This window comes from Falco naumanni, chromosome 5 (genome assembly GCF_017639655.2).
Source record: "Falco naumanni isolate bFalNau1 chromosome 5, bFalNau1.pat, whole genome shotgun sequence".
In the NCBI taxonomy this organism is placed as follows: Eukaryota; Metazoa; Chordata; class Aves; order Falconiformes; family Falconidae; genus Falco; species Falco naumanni.
In genome coordinates this window covers 47,749,020-47,773,834 of record NC_054058.1, presented here as the reverse complement: position 1 = coordinate 47,773,834, position 24,815 = coordinate 47,749,020, and the positions used below count along the sequence as shown (strand labels likewise).

The 24,815-nt window shown below is 43.1% G+C and overlaps 1 long non-coding RNA gene across 4 annotated transcripts; it reads left to right on the top strand.

The window, feature by feature from the left end:
* The first annotated feature begins 536 nt into the window (after positions 1-536).
* On the top strand, positions 537-24,102 carry LOC121089663. 4 transcript variants are annotated; one of them, XR_005828304.1, is made up of 6 exons: positions 1,308-1,575; positions 11,162-11,245; positions 11,319-11,430; positions 13,976-14,121; positions 23,023-23,200; positions 23,783-24,102. It is a non-coding gene; the product is annotated as an uncharacterized LOC121089663 (long non-coding RNA). The 4 variants fall into 4 exon arrangements; XR_005828305.1 differs by lacking the exons at positions 1,308-1,575; positions 11,319-11,430 and adding an exon at positions 537-693; XR_005828306.1 differs by lacking the exon at positions 11,319-11,430 and having other exon boundaries at positions 1,308-1,509.
* The last annotated feature ends 713 nt before the right edge of the window (positions 24,103-24,815 follow it).

Sequence of the window (24,815 nt, the reverse complement as noted above, 5' to 3'; positions counted from 1 at the left end):
TAATTCATTAAGTTCCAATAATGCTTTCAGGTTTTTTTCTGAAAGGAACACTGAAACATTTTCTTCAGAAGACCTCTCCTTGAGTACTCAAAATCATATGGGTAGATGTGTAGATTTTTCAACAGAAGGTGTGACATGGTTTCCATTTCTTTTTGTGCATCATCAGTGACTGACACTGCATCCTGGAGCAAGCTTAAATAACTAGGTAACAGAGGAAAAGCTTGCTACCTGTAAACCATCAACAACGAACAGAATTTAATGATACTATGTTAAATAGAATTTCAAGTGTAGTGTTGTTTTAAAAAAACAGCGTCAACCAACCTACTGTGGAGTGGAAGGAAAGTTTTCTTACAGGTGCTTCTTGTAGATGCTTACCTGTAAGATTCAGTTCAGACTGCTGTGCCTGAGCTGCTACTTTGGGCCGAAGCGGCTCTTGGGTTGCACTTCTTGGCACGGATATAGTAACCAAATGGCTTTAAAAGAGCCCCCTGAGGTCCTGCCTAGCAGCCTGGGGCTGTTTTGAACTACGTTCAGCTTCACACAAATCCGTGCGGCGGGAGGAACCCTGGCTACGGGCAGCAAGTGAGTCAGCTTGCTGAAGTGCACGGCAGTGAATGGAGCCTCGGAAACTGATTCAGCGCCTATAAATAAACCCCGGCTGACGCACTTAGGCCTCCTCCTCAAGGAACAGGGGTAAGAACATGACACCAAGCTAAACTGCTGAGCGAGGAAGCAGCCCCCTGAGTTTGAAAGCTGTGACTTGACGCTCCTCATGTTTCCGTGTCTTCCCCAGTAAGTCATCTGCAGCCTGAGCAGGTGCTTTAAGGCCGTAATGAAGCGCCGCGGCCGCGGGAAGCAGCAGCCCGGCTCGGTGTGGCCGCTCCCGGCGGGCCCGCTGGCACCGCCTCACCTCCCCGTGCCCGCGGCTGCGGCGCCCAGCAGGCCCCGGGGGCGGTCGGTGTTTTGCGGTGTCTGTACCAGAAAGATCTTCCCTTTATTTAGACTTGGTGGCCCGTGCAGCTGCGGGGACCCCGCTGGCAATTAAAAACCTGCCGCAGAAATCCAGAAGGCGGCTGTTGGAAGGCGCAGCTCCGCCCTCAGCCGGGAGCCCGGCCCCGCTCTCGCCGGCGCCGCCGCCCCGCGCCCCGCCGGGCGAGCTCGCCCAACGCGGCCGAGGGAGACCCCTGGCGGCCGCTGGCGCCTGCTGCCCGGTGGGGCGGGCGGGGATGCGGGGGGCGGGCGGCCGCGCCTGGGGCCCGAGGGGCACCGGAAGGGGCAGGGGCGCTGGGGAGCTGTCCCGTGAGGCGGGGTGTCCCCGGTGGCGCGGCTGCGCCGGGGGAGCCCTGGGCACCGCCGTGGGAGGCGCGGTGCCGCCCGAAGGAGCGGGGGCGGGCGCCTCCGCAGTCGAGTACGGCCAGCGCGGCCTGCGGCGCTCGCCATGGGCCGGCCGGGGGCTGGGGGCGCAGCGCCCGCAGCCGCAGGCGGTAGCGCAGAAGTGCGGGAGCGAAGGTACAGGAGGCGCTTCTGTGGGCTGAAGCCACAGGGGCACTGCTGCTCAGAGCCGCTGTCAGGAAGGTCTGGTTTTCTTCAATGGCTCTCTTTTTTCCTTCTCCACCCCCGCGCTCCCCCCCCCCCCCCCCCCCTTCCTACGCCCCCCCCCCCCCCCCCCCCCCCCCCCCCGCCCAAGGGCAGCAGTGATGGCTTTTTAAAGAGTTTTTATGCGCCTCTTGCTATTTTGATGGAAATCGTCAATTCCTACGCTTGCCAGGCTTACATATGGAGAAAGAGCAAGGAGGTTTGGCGAACAGGCAGTTGATCAAAACTATTATCTTAAAGAGAGAAATAGGGTTGTACTGCTGTGAATTTTCATTTTAGTATTTGCAATCCAGTCGCTGCTGACTCCATTATCCTAGGTCTGTGAAGCTACTCTGCTGTGTACTACAATAGTACACCCAGGGGCTCATGATCAAATCGAGTCTAAAAAGGAATTAAAACAGCACTAAGTCTTTTGAAATGTCCCTGAGCATCTCAGCATTCCCCTGCACTGTAAACAGGGCAGCCTTTCAGGAGAACAGGGAAGGGCAGCCATCAAGGGGAAGCCTGCGCTCCTCTGCTGCCCCGGGGACGGAGGGAAGGAGCAGCAGGCAGGCGAGGCCCTGCTCCAGAGGGTGAGCATGGACGTGCTGGTGGTGGCTGGTGGGTCAGCCCCAGGAAATGTGCCTTTCAAATACCTGCTTTGCTGATGTGTGGGGCAGAGCTGCGGCAGGGACTGTCATAGCAGGACCCCCAGCCCAGCTTGGAGGTGGGGAATGGGTGTTTTGGGCCAGCAGAGCCTGGTGTGTGTGTCCCCAGGAACGGGCCTGTGGTGGCCCCAGCAGGCATGTGACATGTAGCCCTCCCTGGGGACAGGTAAGGCAGGAGCCAGGGTGCCCTGTGCTCAGCACGTAGCGTTTGCCAGGCCTGGTAGCTGGGGCAGTGTTTTCTCGGAGGCAGTTAACTTGGATCTCACAGTCTATTCAGCCTATTTTTTTCTTCCTTCCACATCTGTGATAAAATGACATTTTGCCAGTGATTAGAATGGCTATTCACACACTGATGGAGAGCATACTGTTAAGCCTATTAGACAATCATTGACATGGAGGCACACACTTAAATTACTATTTGACAAGCGTTAGACATGTGCATGGATCTGGGGGAGATGTTGGCCATCTTGAAAATTATTATAATGCAAGGGCCAATTTTATATGTGATCTATCCACTCATTTTGAGGTGGAGAATTTCTTATGCCATTTAAAGAACCCTTCCCAATACACTGCAGGGCTAGTAAAGGTGAAGCCATTTCTTTCAATAAATGCCCTCTGTTATGCTTCATAGACCAACATTTCCCTTTCCATAAGAATCTGGCATTTGTAGTTTGAATTTCTGTCATCCTACTGAAGTAGCTACATTAGCTGTCCCAATACTACATTATTATGCAATACCTGCCATCCCAAAGTAGCCAGCAAACCACCTCTTTCTGCTTTTGAAAGGAGAAGTTAGATACTCTGAAGCGAGCTGGGTCTACTCAAAATGGGTTGGAAGTCTCATCACTGAGAGACTGCAGTCTCCCCTGTATTCACATTTCTTCCTGGGGGACCTGTGGTCTTGGCTTTGTGCTCACAGGATAGCTGCAATCTGGCTCATTTCTCTGTTCTGAGTGATTGCAACCTGTTGCAGTTTAAGGTATTTCAAGACAAACTCTTGCTTGTCTCCTTAAAGCTGCCATTCTGGTATATAAGGAATTTTGACCAGGACTTACAGTCAATTTAGCTATGCATCTTGTCAGAACATGAAGCATCTTCTTTGTAACAGACATTGTCATGACTCTGTGCATCTTAGGACAGAGTCCTGTTTCCATTTAAAGGACTGCAGGCTCCACATTTTTGCAACCACAAAAGTATTACACAGGCTGATTGTAAGGGAAACACACACCCTTCCCAAACAGTTGATATAAGTCTCCTGTCCTTTACTTAGGAATAACAATCACTAATACCATTACTTCGCTTGCAATAATCTATTTGGAAAACTTTCCATCCAGGTTCTCCTTGCCAGCTCCAGATGTTCTTGACAAGTAAAAAGCCTTTATGGAAGTTTCCAACAATTTGTGGTTTATAGCTTAGTTCTAGTTCTTTGTTAGGTATCTAAAAAAGCAATGGGATTTCTAATTTCTAATTAAATTGCCTCTTTGGGGGATTCTTTTATGAATACCAGAGACTGTACTTCTCACCTACTGTTAATTTCTTGCCAGCTATTCATGCACTGTATTTTCTTGTTCCTTTTGCAAAAACATAAACTTCATATGAAAGTCCTAACTACTGATAGGTTTACTTGAAACCTTTCCTTTCTCAAATGTATTTTTTCCATGTAAACTGTACAACTTTAACAAGTGTCACTGAGAGCTACATTTAAACAGCCTGTAATTTGATAGCCTTTACCTGGGAAATAAGAAGCAATAGCTGAAATCTTCAGCATGCCACATGGCAGCTGAACAGCCTCTCGTTGAGCTACTGGACAAAGCCAGAGAAGGGACAAAAATACTACCATTGGCTTTTTCTTATCCTTGATTCACCAGATGTGCTCCAAAAGACTGAGCAGATTGGGTACTCTAGTAGAGAGAGATGTGCGTACAGCTCATTTCTGAATCCTGGCAGACCTTAGATGTGAACTAGCTGTGTATGATCAGCATTGCCAGGAAAGGGTTTTTAGATACTCAGGGAAATTTTTTTCTGGAAAGATGTATTTGCATGCTTCTAGCGTTACATGGCAAATTAGATGGAGTTTTGAAGATCTCGATTTTGAGCACAGATGAATGAAATGGCAGTTAGCTGAAAATAAGGTGCTGGAAAAAAGCTGTATCCTGGTACTCAGTCCAAAGGATTAGGAAGACAACCAAACAGGAGATCTCTCAGGATGCCTGTGGCACTCAAATCCTAGTAACTGCTAAAGGTGTCATAAATCCTACAACTCCTAAAGGTAACTGTCATGATGATAGCTTTTTGTAAATCTACATCTTTGTCTTGGTTTCGGCTGGGATAGAGTTATTTTTCTTCTTAGTAGCTGGTGCAGTGCCATGTTTTGGATTTGGTGTGAGAACAATGTTGATGGCACACTGATGTTTTCCATTGTTGCTGGGTGGTGTTTGTACTAGGCCAAGGACTTTTCAGTTTCTCAGGCCCTGCCAGCCAGAGGGCTGGAGGGGCACAGGGAAACTGGGAGGGGACACAGCCGGGACAGCTGACCTGAACTGTCCAAAGGGATAGTCCATACCATGCTGAGTATATAAACTGGGGAGGTTGGCCGAGGCCTGCTGATAGTTGCTCGGGGAGTGGCTGGGCATCAGTTAGCGAGTAACTGTGTTGTGCATCACTAGTTTTCTTTTCTCCCTTCCCTGTGGATTTCATTCCTCTCGCATTCTCCCTCCTTTTCATTATAACTGTTATTTTTATTGTTGTTCTTTTGTGTTTATTTTATCTCAATTGTCAAACTGCTCTTATCGCAAACCTTGAGTTTTACATTCCTTTCCGATTCTCCTCATACTTAATTACCAGCTGGGGTTAAACCACAACAGCCTTAATCTCCATAAGCAGTATATCTCCAGGTGTGAAGTGGAGGTAGTAGCATTTTCCTGATTCAAAGAGGCATTATGAGGATAAGCTAAATACAGTAAGTCATCTAGCGATAAGAACCAGATAATGGCATATTTTTTTCCAGGGAAAACAACAGGGAAAAAAAAATCTATTGGGTTCAATGGGCACAGGATTTTTCAAAGAGTCATTATTCTACCTGGACAATGTGAAAGGAAGAGAGCTTAACCCTTTTGCTCTTATCTCTGGCAATTGCCATTCAAAGCTGGATCTGAAAAGTAGTTTCTTCTCTTCTGAGGCCAAAGGAGGGATAAATTTGGTATAAATAAAGGTATTAATGCACCTTTCTTAGCTTTGGCTTTCTACTTCTTGTGCTTCCCAGAGACATTCATATCAAGAAAGTGTCACTGGATTGAGCCATCTCCTAAATTTTGTACCAGGCGGGAATTTATATACCACCAGAAGCTCAGATCCAGAGTAACTGTCTCTTCCAAACAGCTCCCTTGAGACAGAGAGAAGTGTAGAAACAAACGCAGAGACAAGTACTTGCAATGCAAGCACCACGCACCCAGGTGTGACACACCTCACTTTGGAACAGGTGGGAAGGGGGATTAGGTGTGCAAGGAGTAGAGAATTTCCTGGCAGAAATAAGAAATGGTGATAATGGCACTGCTTACATTTGCCTTTTTAACCTCGCCCTTTCTGGAATTTTTCCCTTGACTTGGCATTTCAGTCTCAGCACTGAAAGCACAGAGTATGCTGGCACAGAACATTGCCTGAATAAGTATGGAGGATACTGGCATAGTTTGCACTGGAGTATGCACCTGAGTGGGGATCAGGGCTCCCTGTGAAGCAGATGAACTGCTGGGAAGCAGTGAGATTCATTGGCAGCTCTTGCTCCATTTTTTAAACTTTTCAGTTTCCCTTTCCATTCCTATATATTGAGTCATACGTTTTGTGGAATATGTAACGCCTGACACCTTCAAGGATAGCTGTATACACCTGGGCACATTCACTAGTGCATAGAAAAAAGAAAATTACTTTGGTAATAAGTGCTGATAAAAAGGAGCTTGCAATGGGGAAGGTTTAAAACGCGCTAGAGCGAAATCTGAGCAGTTTTTCAGGAGACAAGACCAACTTTTTTCCACTAGGTGGTGGGAATCTGCCACCATCCAGAGCATAAACACTCAGCCCTGTCATCACCGTCATTGACAACCTGAACAATCAAAACACTCCCTAACACACAGGGCTACCCCACCGCCTCTCCTTCCTTGCCTATCCCTTCTGAAGAGTTTAGAGCCATCCATTGCAGCACTCTGATTGTGCAAGTCATCCCACCACGTTTCCATGATGGCAACTGTGTCATAATTTTCTTGCTGAGCAATGGCTTCCAGCTCCTGCCGTTTGTTGCCCATGCTGTGCGCATTGGTGTAGATGCGCTTCAGTTGGGCTGTTGATCCCACCACCTTTTTTGGGGGAAACGGGATGTAAACTTCTGTGCCCCAGTCACCAGCACTGCCCTAAGGGTTTCTTTTATGCATGTGGGGGGATTGGGCACCGCTGCTGCTGGCCCTGCCCAGGTCCCATCATGTGCTGTGGTGTAAGCTATGTGCTCCTGGAGGCTGTCTCGGTTTCTGCACAGGTTCCCCCAGCTGAGGATCTGAGGCATGGTGCCTAGTGGATTATGAAATTAAGCTGTACTGTGTAGTTAATGTGGCTGGGTACTTTCAGGAGAATTTTGAAAAACATATTAACAACCAAGGGGAAAACAAAACAGAAAACATGTTAGCACCTTTCTAGAGAATGGCCATGAACTGCAGCACTGGTAGTGGTAACCAGAAGAGGGCTTGTTCAATTCTGTTTACTTTAAGAGGCTTTCTCACTATCTGTCCTTTCTCTGGATAAAGTGATTGTGCCAGGAAGCCCGGTTACACTTACCTCCAGCCTGACTGTCAAAAAATAACGGAGCATACAGTGGTTATTCTGAAACTAGTGTAAAATACTGTTCCGTGAATTAGCCATTCATGTACTTGGGTGACTACTGACGTTGGTGTACTTTTTCTGGGTTTTTTTGAGATGAATATTTGGTTGCTGCTCAACTGAAATCTAAGCAAACAGGTATGCTGGCTACATATACATTACGATGGGAAGACCAGATCAGAACTGAAATGCAGTGCTACAGCAATGAATGACAGAAAATCTTAAGTTAGCTGGCAATACTTAGATAGAGCCACAATTAGTTTACTTTGCTCCTATTAAGTAAAATTTTTGTTCTTTTTCCTGGGTGTTTTTTACGGACTGCTGAAAACTACAGCAGTGGAAATGTTAATAAATGTTTTTTATGGACTGCTGAAAACCACAACAGTGGAAATGTTAATAAAGGAGGCAGTTATTCCCTTTTGCTTTGATTTCTGGAGTGTCATTCAAAAAGTTAAGTTGTTTGAAGAACAGAAGACAGCCTCTTTTTTTTCTTTTTTTTTTTTTTCCCTGCTTAAATATAAGCAGTAGAAGCTCTGCATTCCACAGATACTCTGTAGTAAGTTCCAGAAATCCATTATTCATTAAATGTTACACCTAATTTTAGGTCTTTCATTTTGCAATGTTATCCTTCACCCTCAAAAATGTAGTATCACTTACATAAAAGTTAATTTAGAGGCTTTTGTTACACAGAATCACATCAGCAATCCAAACCATTTCTTCTCTGTGCAGAGACTTCCAGCCAGGAAAATATTATTAAAATGCAGAAGTTACAGTACTTCTCAACTTTATTTGCTATTTATTATAATGGTCCTGGTAAAGTACCGCTTCATTTGCAAATGCTTCCCATCATAAAAATGGAATATATCAATACTAAATTGTCTTGACTCAGCTAGCTTGGGTACACCTGCAGCAACATTATCTCAGATTGTAGTGCTCACCCAAGACAGTAAGTAACACAGGGGCAAGCCTGTGCTGAATGTTGTACTGTAACATATACATTTCTGTGAGGACCTACACTAGTTAGTTTTAATTTAGGGTTCAGACAGCTTTACGGATCATAGAATCATAGAATGGTTTGGGCTGGGAGGGACCTTAAAGATCACGAAGTTCCAACACCCTGCCATGGGCAGGGACACCTTCCACTAGACCAGGTTGCTCAAAGCCACATCCAGCCTGGCCTTGAACACTTCCAGGGATGGGGCACCCACAGCTTCTCTGGGCAACCTGTGCCAGTGCCTCGCCACCCTCACAGTAAAGAATTTCTTCCTTATATCTAATCTAAATCTACCCTCTTTTAGTTTAAAACCATTACCCCTTGTCCTATTGCTAAAGGCCCTACTAAAAGGTCTGTCCTCATCTTTCTTATAAGCCCCTTTTAGGTACTGTAAGGCTGCTATGAAGTCTCCCCAGAACCTTCTCTTCTCCAGGCTGAATCAGGCATTTGGCTGCAGAAGAGACAAGCTTCAGAGTCTATGGTACTAACTGCCACAGTGTGATTATAATCTCAGGGTTCAGGGCAAACTTAGTTCCAAGTTTACACCCAGACAGCCTACAGTTTCTTTTGTACATCAGTGAGCATATATGAAAGCATTTGCAAACTTTATGGTGTAACTTCTCTGTAAAGTCTAATGTAGGCTTACTCAGCACTTGAAGTAGCTTGAGTACAGCAGAAGACCACCAGGACAGTCAGTGGCTGGAGCAGCTGCCCTGTGAGGAGAAGCTTAGGGAAGAAGGGTTCTTCAGTCTGGAGGAGAGATGTCTTTGGGGGCACCTAACAACATCCTGTCACTATCCCTGGGGAAGGTGTCATGCAATGGAGCTAGATTCTTCAAAGCAATGCATGGCAGGAGGATGAGAGGCAGGGAACATAAACCTGCCCCTTGGACTATTTGTCATCTTGTGTTTGTATTTTATCTAGAACAAAGCAAATTCAAATTCAGTTGGTCTTGGGCATCATAATAAACCCAAAAAATAATACTCAAGTCAGGAGGATGTACAACACAGTGGTAACAAGAGAGGTTCTGACTGGATACAAGGTAAATTTTTTTCCTATGAGGACAGTCAGGCACTGGAACAGGCTGCTTAGAAATGTTGTACCATGTTAGCCTTGGAGCTTGTCAAGAACCAGTTGGATAAATCCTTGAGGAGCCTGGTCTGAGCTCACAGGTGACCCTGCTTGAGCAGAAGGTTGGACTATAGATCTCCTGAGGCCTCATCCAATCTGAGTTATCCTACAATCTTGTTTGTTCCCATTTGTTGAAATTATTAATTCCTATATGTGTCACAAGACAGGTTTTCAGTCAATTGGTCTTTAGTTTGATCCACCACTGAAAGGCAATGGTCCAAGGTCGGTTTTCCAGGATGAAAGATTCCCAGGAGACTGTGAGTCACAGTATCATCACTGAATGTATTATGGCAGTAGATGGTTTGTTGGAAAGTCTTCTTAGGGATTCCTCTAGCACACAGCACTGTGACATTGGAGCTGCTTCTCTGAACAGAGAGAAGCACAGCAATGGTAATCTAAAGAAATTATTTTTTATCTGTTCTTGCTTGTCTGATGTGATTAGGTGGCTCCCAATGTAAAGTGGTTGCTCAAGCAATTGACTCCCAGGTGGTACCTACCTTCCCTTTTCCTGTGTCTGTTTTTAGCGTAAGCTATTTGCAGTAGGGGCTATTTGTCATCTTGTGTTTGTATTTTATCTAAAACAAAGCAAATTCAAATTCAGTTGGTCTTGGGCATCATAATAAACCCAAAAAATAATATTCAGGTCAGGAGGATGTACAACACACCTGTGTATTAGTGGTAACTGGATGATGCTGTTCCAATCCCCTTAGAGGGAGAAAGAGATCAAGGTAAGCAATATGCCTGGAGGACAGAGCACTTCATATGTTAGAATGCTGTAAAGCCAATCACCCAGGCTGGCAGCTTCAGGTCTGTGATTTTTGTAACATACACCACTACTGCAAAAGAGGAATTTCACCTCTGAGCTATGAACTGAAGAGAAAATCAAAAGATAGGTAGAAAGTGCAAAGGAAAGTTGATGGAGGAATAACTGTACTCTCCTAATTCCTATATTCTAAGTGGGTATCCATGTTTGAAACAGAAAATGGTAACACCTGTTCAAAGAAGAGTATGAATGTGGAATAGAAGGTGAAAGCATGAAATGAGTCAATAATAATAATCATAATGGTGTATCATTTGTGTGTGCGTCTGTGTTTTCTGAGAGGCTGAAAATTAAGAGTTGGCACATGCATGAGTTGAATTACTAGATATGTGTATGTGTCTGTGTAGACCATTGTGATGCTTTGGGAGCTGCAGAAATAACATTTAAAAAGTGAAAAAGTATCTATTGTACTCCTGGATAAGGGAGCCAGTGATGGCGCACTGGCAGCTTTCATTCTAGCATCTTCTGATTTCTGAACACTTGACATTGCAACTGAATATTCTCTTGCTCTAAGCTTTTTTATATTACAGACAGACATATCCATGTGTATGGGCATACCCAAATGCACACATGCAAACTATATTAAATTCAAAAACATCTAAAGAAATAAAATAATAAAATAAAATAAAAAGGTTATTGCTCCCCCAAATGCCTTTGATCTTACAGATACAGTTGCAAAAACAGGTTAAAAAAATCCAGAAGTGTAGGTAAATACAAACATAACATTTGATCTTAACATGTGCTTTTTTAGGAAAAGTGATCACATTTCATTTTAATTAAAAAATGCTTCTATCCAATGGAGGCAATTTTGCACTGGTCTGAAAGATTGCTTGGCAAGCATGAGACAAATCCCAAGTTTTACCTGTTATATCAGACACTGAATTTAACACACAATGGGAAACTGCAGACTCAACAGGTTATAGGACCAATTTTCTTACATTTCAAGATTCAGAGTCCCATAAATCTATCAGGCTTCCTAAATTAATGATTACAAGAAATGTTTTCACCTACTTTTATACTGAAAAAGTTCTCTTCCAATTTCTATCAATTGTCTTGCTACCATGAAGCCAATCTGAATAATTTAAAAATTATTTTTATTTTTTAATTTAATAGGCCTTCTGGTCTTAATCTTACCATGCAAATGAAGAGAAACACCTGTACCTGCAGAGAGTGAGCATGACTTTAACCTATTAACAGGTAATTGGATTTTCTGTCTTGTTCTATGAGTTCTCAACCAATACCAATAATAATTTGAAACATTTTTGTATAGATTTTCGTCATGTGTAAGATCACAGCCACCAGCCATCAAGCAAAGCCAGAACAGACATGCCTGCTGATACCCGTTGCTCGAATACTGAGTGCAACATTGCATCAAGCCTTCTGTAGATTTGCATGGCATTGTGATGAGTACTTTTTTTTTTTCTTCCTTACATCTGAGTTAGTAAAAACTTGCATTTATGTGCATTGCTTCCTTCAGGTACTGTTTTCCTGTAATGGATACAATGGGAGTTTTGCCACTGACTTTAGAATTTTTCACCCAGTTATGCCTAGAACTGGGTCCAGATATATCCATGGAGGATCTGGGAAACTTGCCCAGTGACTGAAGCTGAATCTATTCTCCCTGGGAATGTTTGTTCTGCCTGAATTACTGTATTCCCTAAATGGCACAAGAAAATGTCAGTTGAGGCAACATACATAAATAGCCTTGATTAAGAGCTGGATCTTCTATATCCTGTTAGCAATGCTCTAGGTTGCCTGTTTTATACGTAGCCCTGTGGAGACAGCACTCAGTCGTGTGTGAACTTCAGACCCCATGAAGTCAATGAGCTTAATTTGGACTTGTCCTCCCCACTCCTCATTCCCCAGGTCCTGCTGCCTTGGGGATGGGTGGCAGGGTGAGTGGTCTGCCCAGCGACGTGCCTCCCCTAGTACCTGCAGCAGCAGAGAGTAATGTTTCTGGGCGAGGTGAGGCTGCCTCTGCTGGCAGCTCCACAGGTGCCACCGGTACCACCTCACAGGCCCCCCAGGACCTTCATGTCCCTGCCCTTATGCTCCCCTAGACATGGCCCCTAGAGGAGGCGAGGCGGGGCGCGAGGCGGGGCGCGAGGCGGGGCGCGAGGCGGGGCGCGAGGCGGGGCGCGAGGCGGGGCGCGAGGCGGGGCGCGAGGCGGGGCGCGAGGCGGGGCGCGAGGCGGGGCGCGAGGCGGGGCGCGAGGCGGGGCGCGAGGCGGGGCGCGAGGCGGGGCGCGAGGCGGGGCGCGAGGCGGGGCGCGAGGCGGGGCGCGAGGCGGGGCGCGAGGCGGGGCGCGAGGCGGGGCGCGAGGCGGGGCGCGAGGCGGGGCGCGAGGCGGGGCGCGAGGCGGGGCGCGAGGCGGGGCGCGAGGCGGGGCGCGAGGCGGGGCGCGAGGCGGGGCGCGAGGCGGGGCGCGAGGCGGGGCGCGAGGCGGGGCGCGAGGCGGGGCGCGAGGCGGGGCGCGAGGCGGGGCGCGAGGCCACTCCTCCTCCATCCAACCCCCTCTCCCACCATCCTCAGGGCTATTTAACTGCTTAGCAGGAACGACCTACAGCTGCACATCATCCATGTCAACCAACCCACTGCCTTCCAGGCAAGGCCACAGCTGCATGTTATCAATGCTGATCAACCCACTGCCCTCATTCCTCTACAGGCATTGTGCTTTTAGTCTGCAGAAAGATGATTTGAACAGGGAGGCTACAGCCAAAAGAGATTGCTGTCAATTAATAAGCAATGTTGTGTTTATTATCACTTCAGAAAATTTGGGAAGGGCTTAATTACGTGTAATATACAATGAGGCCTATTCATCAGTGTCCTGTGTAAGTTGTAGTTGTTTGGCTGGTGGAAAGTGGATGTTGACTGTTACCATTTAGCGTTGTTGGCATTTTATGCTAGCAGCGAGCAGGTCACCCTGGGAAATGCTGAAGTGGAAAAGATGATGTAAGTAAAGTAAAACATGTATGAGCTAGGGAGAAGGAAATGTCCTATAATAAAGGAAACACCTTCATATTACAATATATATGTTTGAGATTCAGTTTTGCCATTCTTTCCCAGGAAAGCATCAATTAAATACCATTTTTGTAAGCAAGGAAAATAGAATATAACTCTTCATATTGTTTTCTAAATTTTATTGGACACTTAACCAGTAATCTTAGGAGCTGATCCTTCATCATTTCCCAGTGCCCTTGAAATTCATCTATTCAAAGGACAAGTATATTCAGGGAAAAAAACCCAGAAATCTGATATTTTTCTGCTAGAGGTCTGCAGAGTTTAATCATTAGGAAATCCACTAAAATTCATGGCCTTCTTAGCAGATGCATAGATAACAGCTGCTGTCCCCCTGGTTCTTGAATCTGTGCAAGAAAAATATAAGTCTATTTAGTAGCAAGAAATACTAATTATGCTGACAGTTTTTCTATTTGGAGTTACATTCTGTTTCTATCAAAATCTTCCCAAGGCACTTTTTCCTTTTGCAAGGAAACTTTTTCCTACTTCTATATAAACATTCATTTTCTATGGTTATATTTAATATGATATGTTAATTTTAACAATACAATTGTAGGAATACTTGAGAAATCGGTGCTTTTAAATTTTTCCTGTTACTTATTTTCATACATGAAAAATAATTGTGGGTTCGAAGTATACCTATAAATCAGGTAAAACATTCCTGTGTTTGTAATTCTAGAGAACAAAGCATAATCACTAGTTTGTCTGTAATGAACAAATATGCATGGGGTTAGAAGGAAACGTTTTTCAGTACCAAACAAAACCCTTTTAATGGAAAAGAGAAAGAGATATATGTCAGTATATTGGGCTACTGGAATTATACTTCACAGATACTTTAAACTCCGATTACAGTAATTTATGAATTTAAATTCATATTATAATCTTTTTTTTTTTTTTTCTTTCTTCAGAATGTCAGCCTACAGAGGTCAAGGTATACCTTGCAAATACAAATTTAAGTATTAGACAAGAATACGAGGACTACATGATTAAGCAAGTACTAGTTAAGAGAGAATCAGCATCAAGTGATGTCCAGGGCACATCCTAAGAATAGCAGGTAAGTTAGATCCCCTCTCCTCCATGCCTTGTGAGGGCCACACAAGAGCAGCCCAGGCTCAGCCTGACGCATATCTGTGTAGATGCAGCAGAGCAAGGTTGGATGGCAGAGCACTGTAAGTTTAAACTGTAAGTTTAAACGCCCAATGACATGTATCTTGCATGTCATTGAACACAGAAAAACAGTAGCCTCTGGCAACATTATATTAAAGGAGCACCTCAAGAATCTTTCTTCTTTTGCTCCACCAGTTATGCTATAAAAGAAGTATCTACCGTGTTGGAAAGGATTCAGTCCATTTGTCCCTGCTCAGCTTCACGGGGTGGCGTAATTAAGTAAAGCTGCATCCCCTCCTTGGCCAAATGCAGCACAGGTTCAGAAGTTTCTTCCTTTGCTGGGCTTTTTTGGATACTGATTCAAGAAGTCCACATGTATCTTTTTAGCTCCCTGCTTAAGACAAAAGTTATATGTCTGTTTGGCCACTTGCACTGGGAGACTGGCCCTTAACCCAAGAACATGTAGGACAGTCTTCTAATGTGAACTCTTTTTGAATTGCATCTTTACCTGGCTTTTTCTGAGTTGCTTTTGTCCTTCTGGACACTGATATGAGAAAGCAGGGAAGGACAAAAGTGATGGCTTATGGTTAGAGCTTTAATACGAAGTGTGGGGCAAAGCTGGATGATTCTGGTCCTTATCAGAAGATAAGGATCTGTACTTACATGGGCAGTTCAGCAAGCAGAGTCAGAAAGCAGCGTTTGTCTTCAAATATCTGGAAGAGACTGCAGACAGAAACTGCTGTCACAGGAGCAATCTAATATTGAGGGAAGGTTTGTAAAACCAGGTGCTCCAGCACTAAAAAAAAATCAATGCTAGAATGAAAAGCTGCAGGTTATCTTAGTTTTTCTGTCCTATTTTGTACATGTTTGTTTTGGTTTATCTTCACAAAACATAATTAGATTGCAATAGCAATAGCAGCAGCTGCAGTTGCAGTGCCTGTAACTTTTCCTTTTTGCCCCTGAAATAGGACAACCACTGTCCTCTAAAAGGCAGCATAAAAAAGCATATATGCCTCCAAAAAGAAAACATATAATTAATGCTTAATACTTTCTATTGCTAGTGCTTTCATTTCCCACCTTTGCTGTCTGTGCCTTTGATAAAGAGAACAAAAGATTTTTAGTAGTAGTTGACAGTAAGCAGGCTTCAGTACCAGAACTGGCAGATTATATACAACTATTGAATTTCTTGTTGTGAGAGCTGTGTTAACACTTCTAGTTCTCCAAGTCTGTGCACTGCATCAAAATGAATCCAACAGCTCTAAAGGACAAATATATTCCTTTCCAGATTTGAAGGGAGTTTTGGTCTGTGGACTTCAGTAATATTCTGACTGTATCTATCTGACCATCACCAAACTTTTAAAGTGCTTTTCCACTTCATAGGCTCTGCAATCTTGTGCTTCTGTGCTCCCCACACACCCCACCACAATGGTAGTATTGTTACAGCCAGGAAGCCTAGGCACTTAAAGTAGGCAAGGCTTGCAAGGAAAGGTGACATCTTTTACCAAAAGCCTGGCTGCAGTTGGAGTGGCTGAGAGTGGCACAACTGATTCTAGGTAAGTCCATGGACTGCTCTGAGGGAATTTCAACTGGGAGAGGCGACTCAACCTTTAAGAAAGACTGAACAGCCATCAACAGGCTTCAGAGTGGTACCCTCCTACACTTTTAACCTACATAGAGAAGAACTTCATTCTGGAGCTTCAAGCTCTCCTCATGATAGGGAGAAAAAGTCTAGGTATGTGTCCCACATCCCAAGAGTGTGTTTGACCCACTGAAGTACCATATCTTTAATTTTGTGTTGATTCGGCAGTTGTGGTCAAGAATGTTTACCAAGCCATTCCATTAACAGTGCAGAAGAAATGCCTGGTCTCTGGATCCCCAAAATGTGGGGGCTTCTCAGCCCTATCAAAATTAAGACACATCTCACCCTGCCCAGAGATAGGCATTAAAGTATCCAGGAGACATTGTTGTAGAAAACACTGTGCTTATAATCTTGTGCCTACTATGGCAACTTTGCAGCAGTATTGAGAAGTCATCACACATACTCCTGGTCTTGAACCTTAACCATAAATAAAGCAGTTCTGCTGTTTTTAAATATCTCCTTGCAAAATATTGAAATAAATAGTTAAAGAACAGTATTGTTCAAAGATTAATTTGCTGCTGAGATTGTTTATGCAAACTATAACTTCTGTCAAGTACTTTAATGTTTTAGTGAATCATATTGCAATTACATGTTTCCCCTTAGATGACAGTAATTAGCTATGCTACAGGAAATTGCCTAAATGGAAAATTTTATGTAGGCTTCCCACAAATTTATAGAATATATCATGGAAATAGTTTTCCTATGCAGCTGAGAGATACAAGTCTTCTCCTTCACCCCAGTTTTATACTGTTTTAAATCTACTGACTTCAGGAGAGTTATACATGATTTACCCAAAAATGGCTTTTATCACCAAATGAGAACAGAATCAGGCTTCTGATTCTGTATCAGAATCAGTAATGAGGCACCACATTGCTTTCTTTGCTCTTTTAAAAAATTAACATAGTCCCTTGTGACTCAGTGGAATAAAAGCATTAGCAAACATAGAGTCTGATCTTCCATCTCTACCTGGGATCTTGGGAATCTCATCAGTCCATTGAGGATTGTATCATACGTTTACGTGTCTTCCACTTTTTGATATAACTGTTAAAGTTTTTGGCTTACATCTTCACTTCTATTTGTGGACACAAACATACAAATATACACATAGACATTTCTAAACACACCTTGAAAGGACAAGAGAAAGCACACACATACAGTTCAGTACTGATAGAGCTGAACAATTTATCCTGCTTTCAGAATACACAAACATTTAAAAAATCTTTAATATAACTTTATTGTCATTTGATTTTTCAGCTAAGGTCTAGTAATAAAATTTGTGAATTCTAACTGCGTAAACTCTAGGTCTTTGTTATACTTTTCTTAATGCAGCACAAAAGCAGTCTTAACAGATCCAGATTTAATTATATTTTAGTCAAGAAGTGAATGGTGGATTTATTTCTAAATCCTGAAAACATTGAAACTGTGGTAAAAAAACAAGGGGTACAGTTTTGGTGAGTCAATGTTGTGTCTTATTTGTTTTAAAAGAGGAAATGGTTGAATTTCTGTTTTATGAAAAGAAAACCATTAAATATGTTGACCAGTGCATACATAGCACTATCATGACCAGTATAATTGATGGATGCAGAAAGGCTGAAACACTCAATATAACAGCTTATTAAAACTTCTGCAAAGGGAGTTTAAAATGGAGATATGGCTACAGGAAGTACAGGGTAAGGACTTGCGCATCAGGTCAAAAGCAAAAGAAGTCGTGTCTTATTTTCATGAATAATGCTGTCAACTCTGAGGAGAGAAAGCTAAAACACTGATATGGGCTTTGTTTACCTTTTAACTATGCTACTTCTTTCTTGTTCCTGATGCCTCTACATGCTACGTAACTGTAGCATGTAGAAATGCCCTTTGTTTTCTTTCTAACTGCTCTTTAGAAAGCGCTGTGGAAACTACATTCCAAATCTCATCTGAGCATTAGCTTAGTGCTGCCTCCGATACTGATCTGGCCCCATGTTTGTATGTGTTTAGTATATATACTTTGAAGTTACTGCTTTTTATATTTTATCTTTGGTCAAAATTCTTACATTCTGTTAAAAAAATTGTCAGAGTTTGAAAACATAGGCTATTAGCAATCACATTTCAGCAACAGAATCTTTCCATTGTCTGAATAGGAAAAAGTTCCCAAATGGTCAGAATAGCGAGGTTCCATGTATATGATCATTTTTAAGATACTTCCTGGGATTTCATTTTGTTTAAAGCTAAGTATTGTTCTTATTTTAATAAAGACATTCTGATGCTGATAATCTTCTAATGCAAAATCTAAATTTGCCTCTACTGAAGTCGAAGATATTTTCTGTATGATGTATCTGTCTCTCAGCAAGAATAGCAGTCTTTATAACTTACTGTTTTCTGAGGAAAAAATGACAACATGTAGATTATGGAGTGCAATATTTTAAGATTTTCAGCATTATCTTGTGCATACCGGTGAAAAATGCAAACAATTAAGTTACCATTTTTATGACCCACAGACAAGCCTTCAGCCTTGCTCAGTATATCTAACTTTACTAATTGCATTCCTTCTGCAGTACTTCTTATATAAATGTTTTTCTGCATTCACTACAAGGCCATAGGTTTTGATAAAGCTAACCCAAGTATGTGAGCACAATTTCTAATTAGTCTTTAGCACTGTGTCTTTTTATAGGTTACCATATAATTAATTAAAATACTGATGTCTCTTGTTCTGGAATAATTAAACTTAGTTCAGTGCGAGACAGCTCTACATTCTGCCTGGATAAAACCGTAAGAAATAGCCAGTCTTCATAAATACTTATACTAGACCCTGTCTGCAAGGAGACACATAGCCTACCTAGCATTTTGATAATTTCTTACTGGACCCCATAAATAAATTTATTTAAAGAGATTTTATTTCTGTGTGCTGCTTAAAATGATTTTCTGGGATACTTTTGTTTACACACAATGTATCTGTGGATCAACCTATATTTTGGTTAATTTTTAGGGACTAACGATGTTAAATTGTGTGTATTTAGAAGCAGAGAGCATGAAAGAAGAAAAGCAATATTTTTTACATGATGAAATTATGTTATTAGTAGACTACTCATGAAAGAGCATGTAGAGCTCTAAGCGTCTGGTTTGCTGGCTGCAGAGCATCCATTTATTTTTACGTTGTGCAGCCCAAGTATGATATTGCAGGTTGGCAAGAGATTAAATGTTTTATGGGAAGAAAATGATTCAATGAAAGCTGACCTGTAAACATAACCCCACTGCTGAAAACATTAGTGATACTGATCCGTGAATTGCAGCAGAAATTGTGAGTATACTGAAAAGATAAAGTGTTTTTTTTCTCTTGGGAGAATAGGTTTCTTAAAACAACAGTGACTATTCCAACAGGGGATAGCAGGTCCAGAATTGCCTCATTTAGATATTAGCTAGGCTTCAGTGTTACTCATCTCACATCACATATTTTTCTAATAATGGGAGGGAAGGTTATGTGGGAGAAAGAAAGAAACTTCCATGTGGCTTTTTTTTTTTCTTTTAGTAAGTGGCAACTGTTTGAACAAATAATAATTTTGGAATGCTGTAATTAACACTGATGGAAAGATACGGATGCGTCAAATTAAGCGGGGTGGTAGCAGCGCCAGTGAGTATCACTGTATGATACTTTCAAGGTTAAGATCTAGACTTTGCTGTAGTTTTGCCAGAATGCTGTGGTGAAAGTGTTCCTGCTGGGTGCCTGATTCACACAGGTTTTTCCCTTTCCCGCTCCACCCCCTTTTCTTTAAAGTTTCAGCTGTTTCTGAGAATGAGACAAAAGGAAAAGATGTTTTTGCTAAGTTAAAAAGAATTTTGGCAAACTTTTCTTCTGACCAGGTCTTGAATCCCTAAGTTTTGAGAACAGCTTGGAATTGGACAGAAAGCAGTATTTGCGGCCAGAGTGGCCTTACGCAGTGCAATGCCACTCCAGATTGATCATATTTCTGAAAGGTCTCAGTTTGTACATGCTTGGCAGAAACATGTAGAGTCAAAAGATGTCGCTAGAACAGTCTACAGGAATCCTGTCTGATCAGAGCCCACAAGCACCTAAATTTACCTGTAGGATTATCTTGTTCCTGAGTCTCTGCTACTACACATTTTCTGCCTGAGAGAACTGGGACCCACCTCCTGCCTAAGACACACAAAAAACACAGACTAAACACCATCAGGCCTAATTCCTATGGGAGATGTGGAGTTGCATGATCCAGTCTCTGCCCTCAAACCTGTCTGCACATTTTTGCAGACAACTTGTGGCAGAAACATCCCCAGGAACCTGGTCCTCCTTTCTGTGCTCCAGAACTGGCTCCCCAGCAGGAAAGCACTCTAAAAATTTGATGCAATATTGCGTTATTGCTCCATGTCCCACCAGTAATGACAGGCAGTGTGAGGGAGGAAAAAGAGATGCTTTCCCCTGTCCTGCTGCTTAGTCCCTGTGGCCCTGGTGCTGGGAGTGTGGAGAAGGGTGTCAGTTCTGCAGGATGAGAGCAGTCAAGCAGGTAAAGAGAGGCAGTATTTTCAGTCCAGTAAAGTGTGAATGTAATGGACCAGGCAGGAATGCAGACAAGAAGGGGCAGGAATGCAGACAAGGAGAAGGCAGAAGTAGCTGTGCTGCTTGTCAAAAAGGGGCTGGGAGCCCTGGAGCTATACTATCACGTTTCTTCTTGATCACAGTCCTTCTGGCACCACAGATTTTGAACAGCTTTTCTGTGAGGTCAAACTTCAGCAGGACCGAAGTGAGCAGGGGGGTGGAGAAAGGCTGGTGGAAGAGCGAGAGGCTCCAGCACAGGTCTCATCTGTGCCCTGTGTCCTGCCGCTCAGAGAGGCAGAGTCGCGCTACAGAACTTTCGGCAAACAATTTCGTCATGTCTGAATTCAGGGCGGTGCATGCTTTTCATGTCTGAGAGTGAGGAGTCGGTTGGGGGATACTTCCAGGAGCTAGTTTATCCTCTCATGGGAAGCAGCAGCTCTGGGGCAGGCAGTAGGGGACAGAGGGCCAGGGAGAGTTACCCCACCAGCAAGAGCCCGAGCAGGTGAAGGAGGTACAGTGGGAGGCAGAATAGCAAGAAGCATGGCAGGAGCTGTGCCAACTGAACAACTCTGCTGTAGCTAAATAGCAAGTGATAGTGCAGATACACAAAGGGACTGAAATTAAAACAACTTGAATTCTGATTGTCAATCTAGTGATTATTTTACTTCCTGGATGCTTGATAGTGAAATGCTACTGTTTTCTTGAGATGACTTCTTACATGCAAAATATCTGGAAAATGAAATCTTAGACTCGCCGATATCAGTATAAATTTTGGCACTGACTCCATTTGGATTAACATTTTACCCATACTATGTAATGAACGGAGAAACATATAACCATGAAGAATTGTGTTTTGTGACTTACCTAACTAGTGTTTGAGATTTAAGAATGAACTGAAAGACCAAAACAACAGAAAAGCTGACATGTAAATAATAAAAAGTTAAATGTGGGACCAGATATATCTGAAACTAGACGGTGATTAAATGACAGAACTGTTGAGGTTATAGACTGAGTACAAGATTCTTGTGCAGTGTGATCACCTAGCCCAGATGTCTGAAGGGCAGCTAGAGAGATCATCTTTTATTAAGCAACTCCATGCACCAGATGCAGTCAGCAATGGAGCCTGCCATGAACAATCAGTGTATGGCATATGGGGTCATGGCTGTGAGAGGCTGTGGTGGTGTACTGAAACGAATGTGGTGTCATCCACTGGAACACCCAGTGACATAAATCATAGGAAAAGACATTTCCCAGATGTCACCTTGTGCCATGATTGCTTCCTGCTATGCTACCTCACACATGGCCCCAAGAGCACGCCAGTGTAAATGTGTGTGCTTGTTGTGTATTGGATGTGTGTTGTTTCTCACCCACTGAAAGAAAAATATTAGACCTTACATATCTTCCTTGTTACAACTGTTAAGTTTCCAACATCCCGTATTCACAGACCTTTGACTCCGTGACGCAGCTGTCCATGCTAGAGAAATGAGGGGCCTTCAGCATCCCAAAGCATTCCAGCGTTGACTTCTCTGGAGTCTACCTCTTGCTTTGAAACAGTTCAAAATTTTAGCTAAGATAAAAACCCATGCATGAGCATCTCTGAACAACTTCTGTTTCAAACACTTATGTTTGAATCTTCGTGAACTTGTAAGAAACACCAGTCTCTCCTCTAATAAAATTACAGTGGGGAAATTTGCTGAAAAATTTGACTTATTTTGTTTTATTTCATGACATAAAAATAGAAAAATCCTTACGATAGAAGTCTGGCCTGACTTCCATATGAAGAGTATTTAGCTTACTCAGGCGCAATGGAGTGACTATCATGTCCCACCAGGAATTAATACAGCCAAAGCCTGTTCCAGGATGAGACATGAGTACCTAATTTCATTTACATGAGTTTTATCCTACTCCAACTACTATGCTGAGGAAAATAGCACTGCTATATAGTTCAGATTCTGGGTTAACTTCAAAAGTAAGTCAAACTGAGTATAGAAGGACTATACATTGCTGTGGTATGAACTGTCTGTTGCATCTTTATTTTCCTGTGTTCAGTTATCTAATTCCTTTCTACACACTTTCATATCAAGATACAGTTCTGAATGTAAAAAGCTACGTTTATGTCATTTTTTTCAGTTTGGTTGTGTCTTCCTATTTTTGGTGAGGTTATTTAGGACTATGAGTGCCCTTATAGCTCATGGCCAATCCAAGTTTGAAATTTGTTTCTTTCATTTCTACATTCATTTGTTCATTGTCTCATTCATTTTTCCACTGCAAAGATAGTGCCACCCGAAAAGTACAGACATTTGGTTAGCAATCTGTTTTTATAATCATTTAAAAGTTGTAAGCCCCAATGCCACTGGCTTTTCTGTCCAGTGCCTCCTGGGACACCGGTGACGCCTCCTTTCCTTGTTGCTTCGTGTAGTCTAGGTTAGATGGGGAAAACCTCTTTTGTACTTCATACTTTTGTGGAATTAACATTTTTGTGGATACAATTCTTTCTGATTTAACATCTATTACAAAATTGTGGCTGATTTCTTAGAGTTTTCCGATCCTGAAATTCTTGTGGAGCAGCAATGTATGTATGAGAGAGAGAGAGACAGCATGCATGTACTGGCATTGCATACTACATGTGTGTATAAATAGAATTACTTAGCTCTAACCGAGACACACTAATTCTTTTATAGGAGGTATGCTGTGAAAAGTAGAAGCCCACAACTTGGGCTGCCCTCCAGCCCCCAAGGACACTTCTCATTCCATGGGTACATGCGTGACTTCAGTGGAACTAATGGCATTACAGCAGGAAAATATGGACTGATGTGAGAATGATTCGAGAATCATGATTACCATGTGCCTTTTAGCAAGGTAGGAATTTGTGTGTAGTTATAGACCAAATAATTCCACTATGGTTCATCTAAACATACTGGCAAAACATTAATGAGAATAGTCATTTGGAAAAATCATGCAAGCATTCCATGGTCAGTATTTCTGCAGTGGTCCCCTGAAGCCCTCAGGTCATTTGCTTTAACTACTTTGGAGGCCATCTGGGAGCTGCTCCAAATCAGAAGACTGCAAAAACAGGGATTAAACTGAGGGGGGGGGGGGGGGGGGGGGGGGGGGGCGGGGCAGGGAAAGGTTTAGCATAGAGAATTTGGTATCACTCCTGTTCAACATTTAAACATTTAGAAAATGGGTTTATACACAGCAAAGGACAAGTCGTTTTTGTTAATGACAAGGATATAATGCCAGAAGTAATTTATTGTTTGGTTTTCTGGTGGTTCATCTTAGATTGGAAGTCAGTGATAAAAATTTGGACCATGCTAAAACAGACTGTTGATAGAACCGGTATTTAGATTATAAATGCTCAGGAATTAGATAGTAGAATGTTGAATATTTATTGCTACTGCTGCTGGTGGCTGAATGCTTATTTTTCTTTTTGTGTGCCAGAACAAAAAAAAAGACAACTGTCTTCAAAGGATGCTCTTCTCCTGTGATTTATAACTCCAGGGATTAAAACTGCATGGAGATCATGGTCCCCAGGTGGATGGACTGATCTTCTGTAGAGGCATGTGACTGACTTTCTGCCGTTTTCACAGCATCATCTCCATAAGACTTGTGCATTGATCTTTTTACTTACATAGATCTTTTTTAAAATTTATGTATGCTATAAACAAGCAAAGACATTCCATGCAGTATGTTGGAATTGAAATGATTTTGCATCTTTATGCTTGTCAACACTGAATTGAGAATTATGGCTTGGCTAACTCGCATATTTGTTTTGTGGTGTTTTATTTGTATTCACTTGCCTTTTGAAGGCAAGGTTGGTCATCATGAATGGAAGCCTGCCTACTTCAAATTGAGAAGGGAGGGGAGAGGAGAGAGAGACACACACACACAGATGCGCACACAGAGACACACTGTAAGACACTGCGCCGGTGAGACCCACCATCGCCGCAGCAGATGTGCTGTCTCCCCATGGCCATGGCAGGAAACTCACGCCATCACCACAGTGAATGATCTATACATTGTTAAGGCAGGAAGGTAACACCACTGCCACCGTAGTTTTATCTACTGACTGACGCCACGGAGCAACGGGGGAGGCTGATCCTGCAAAACTTAACCAAACCCCTGTGCACGTGCCCAGACCTGGGGGGAGGGGGGTCAAGGTGCCTGGAGGCCCCTGAGGAACGTTGGGCACGTACACCGTTGTTGGGTGGGGGGTGTGGTTGAGCAGAACAGCTTGTAACAACTCTGTAAAAAACGGAGCCAACTAACATGGGACAGAACGTTTCCCCACCGGGCTTGGAAACGAATCGGACTGTTGGGACACCGTAGCTCCGGGGTGGGGGTAGCTGTCGCTCTGATCCCTCCCCTTTCTTGCCTTCCTTTCTCTCCTTATCTCTCGCTCTCTCTCCTTTGCATTCGCAGATTTATTGTTGGGCAAATAAAGTTCCTTGGCTTTTGACACACAGACACACAC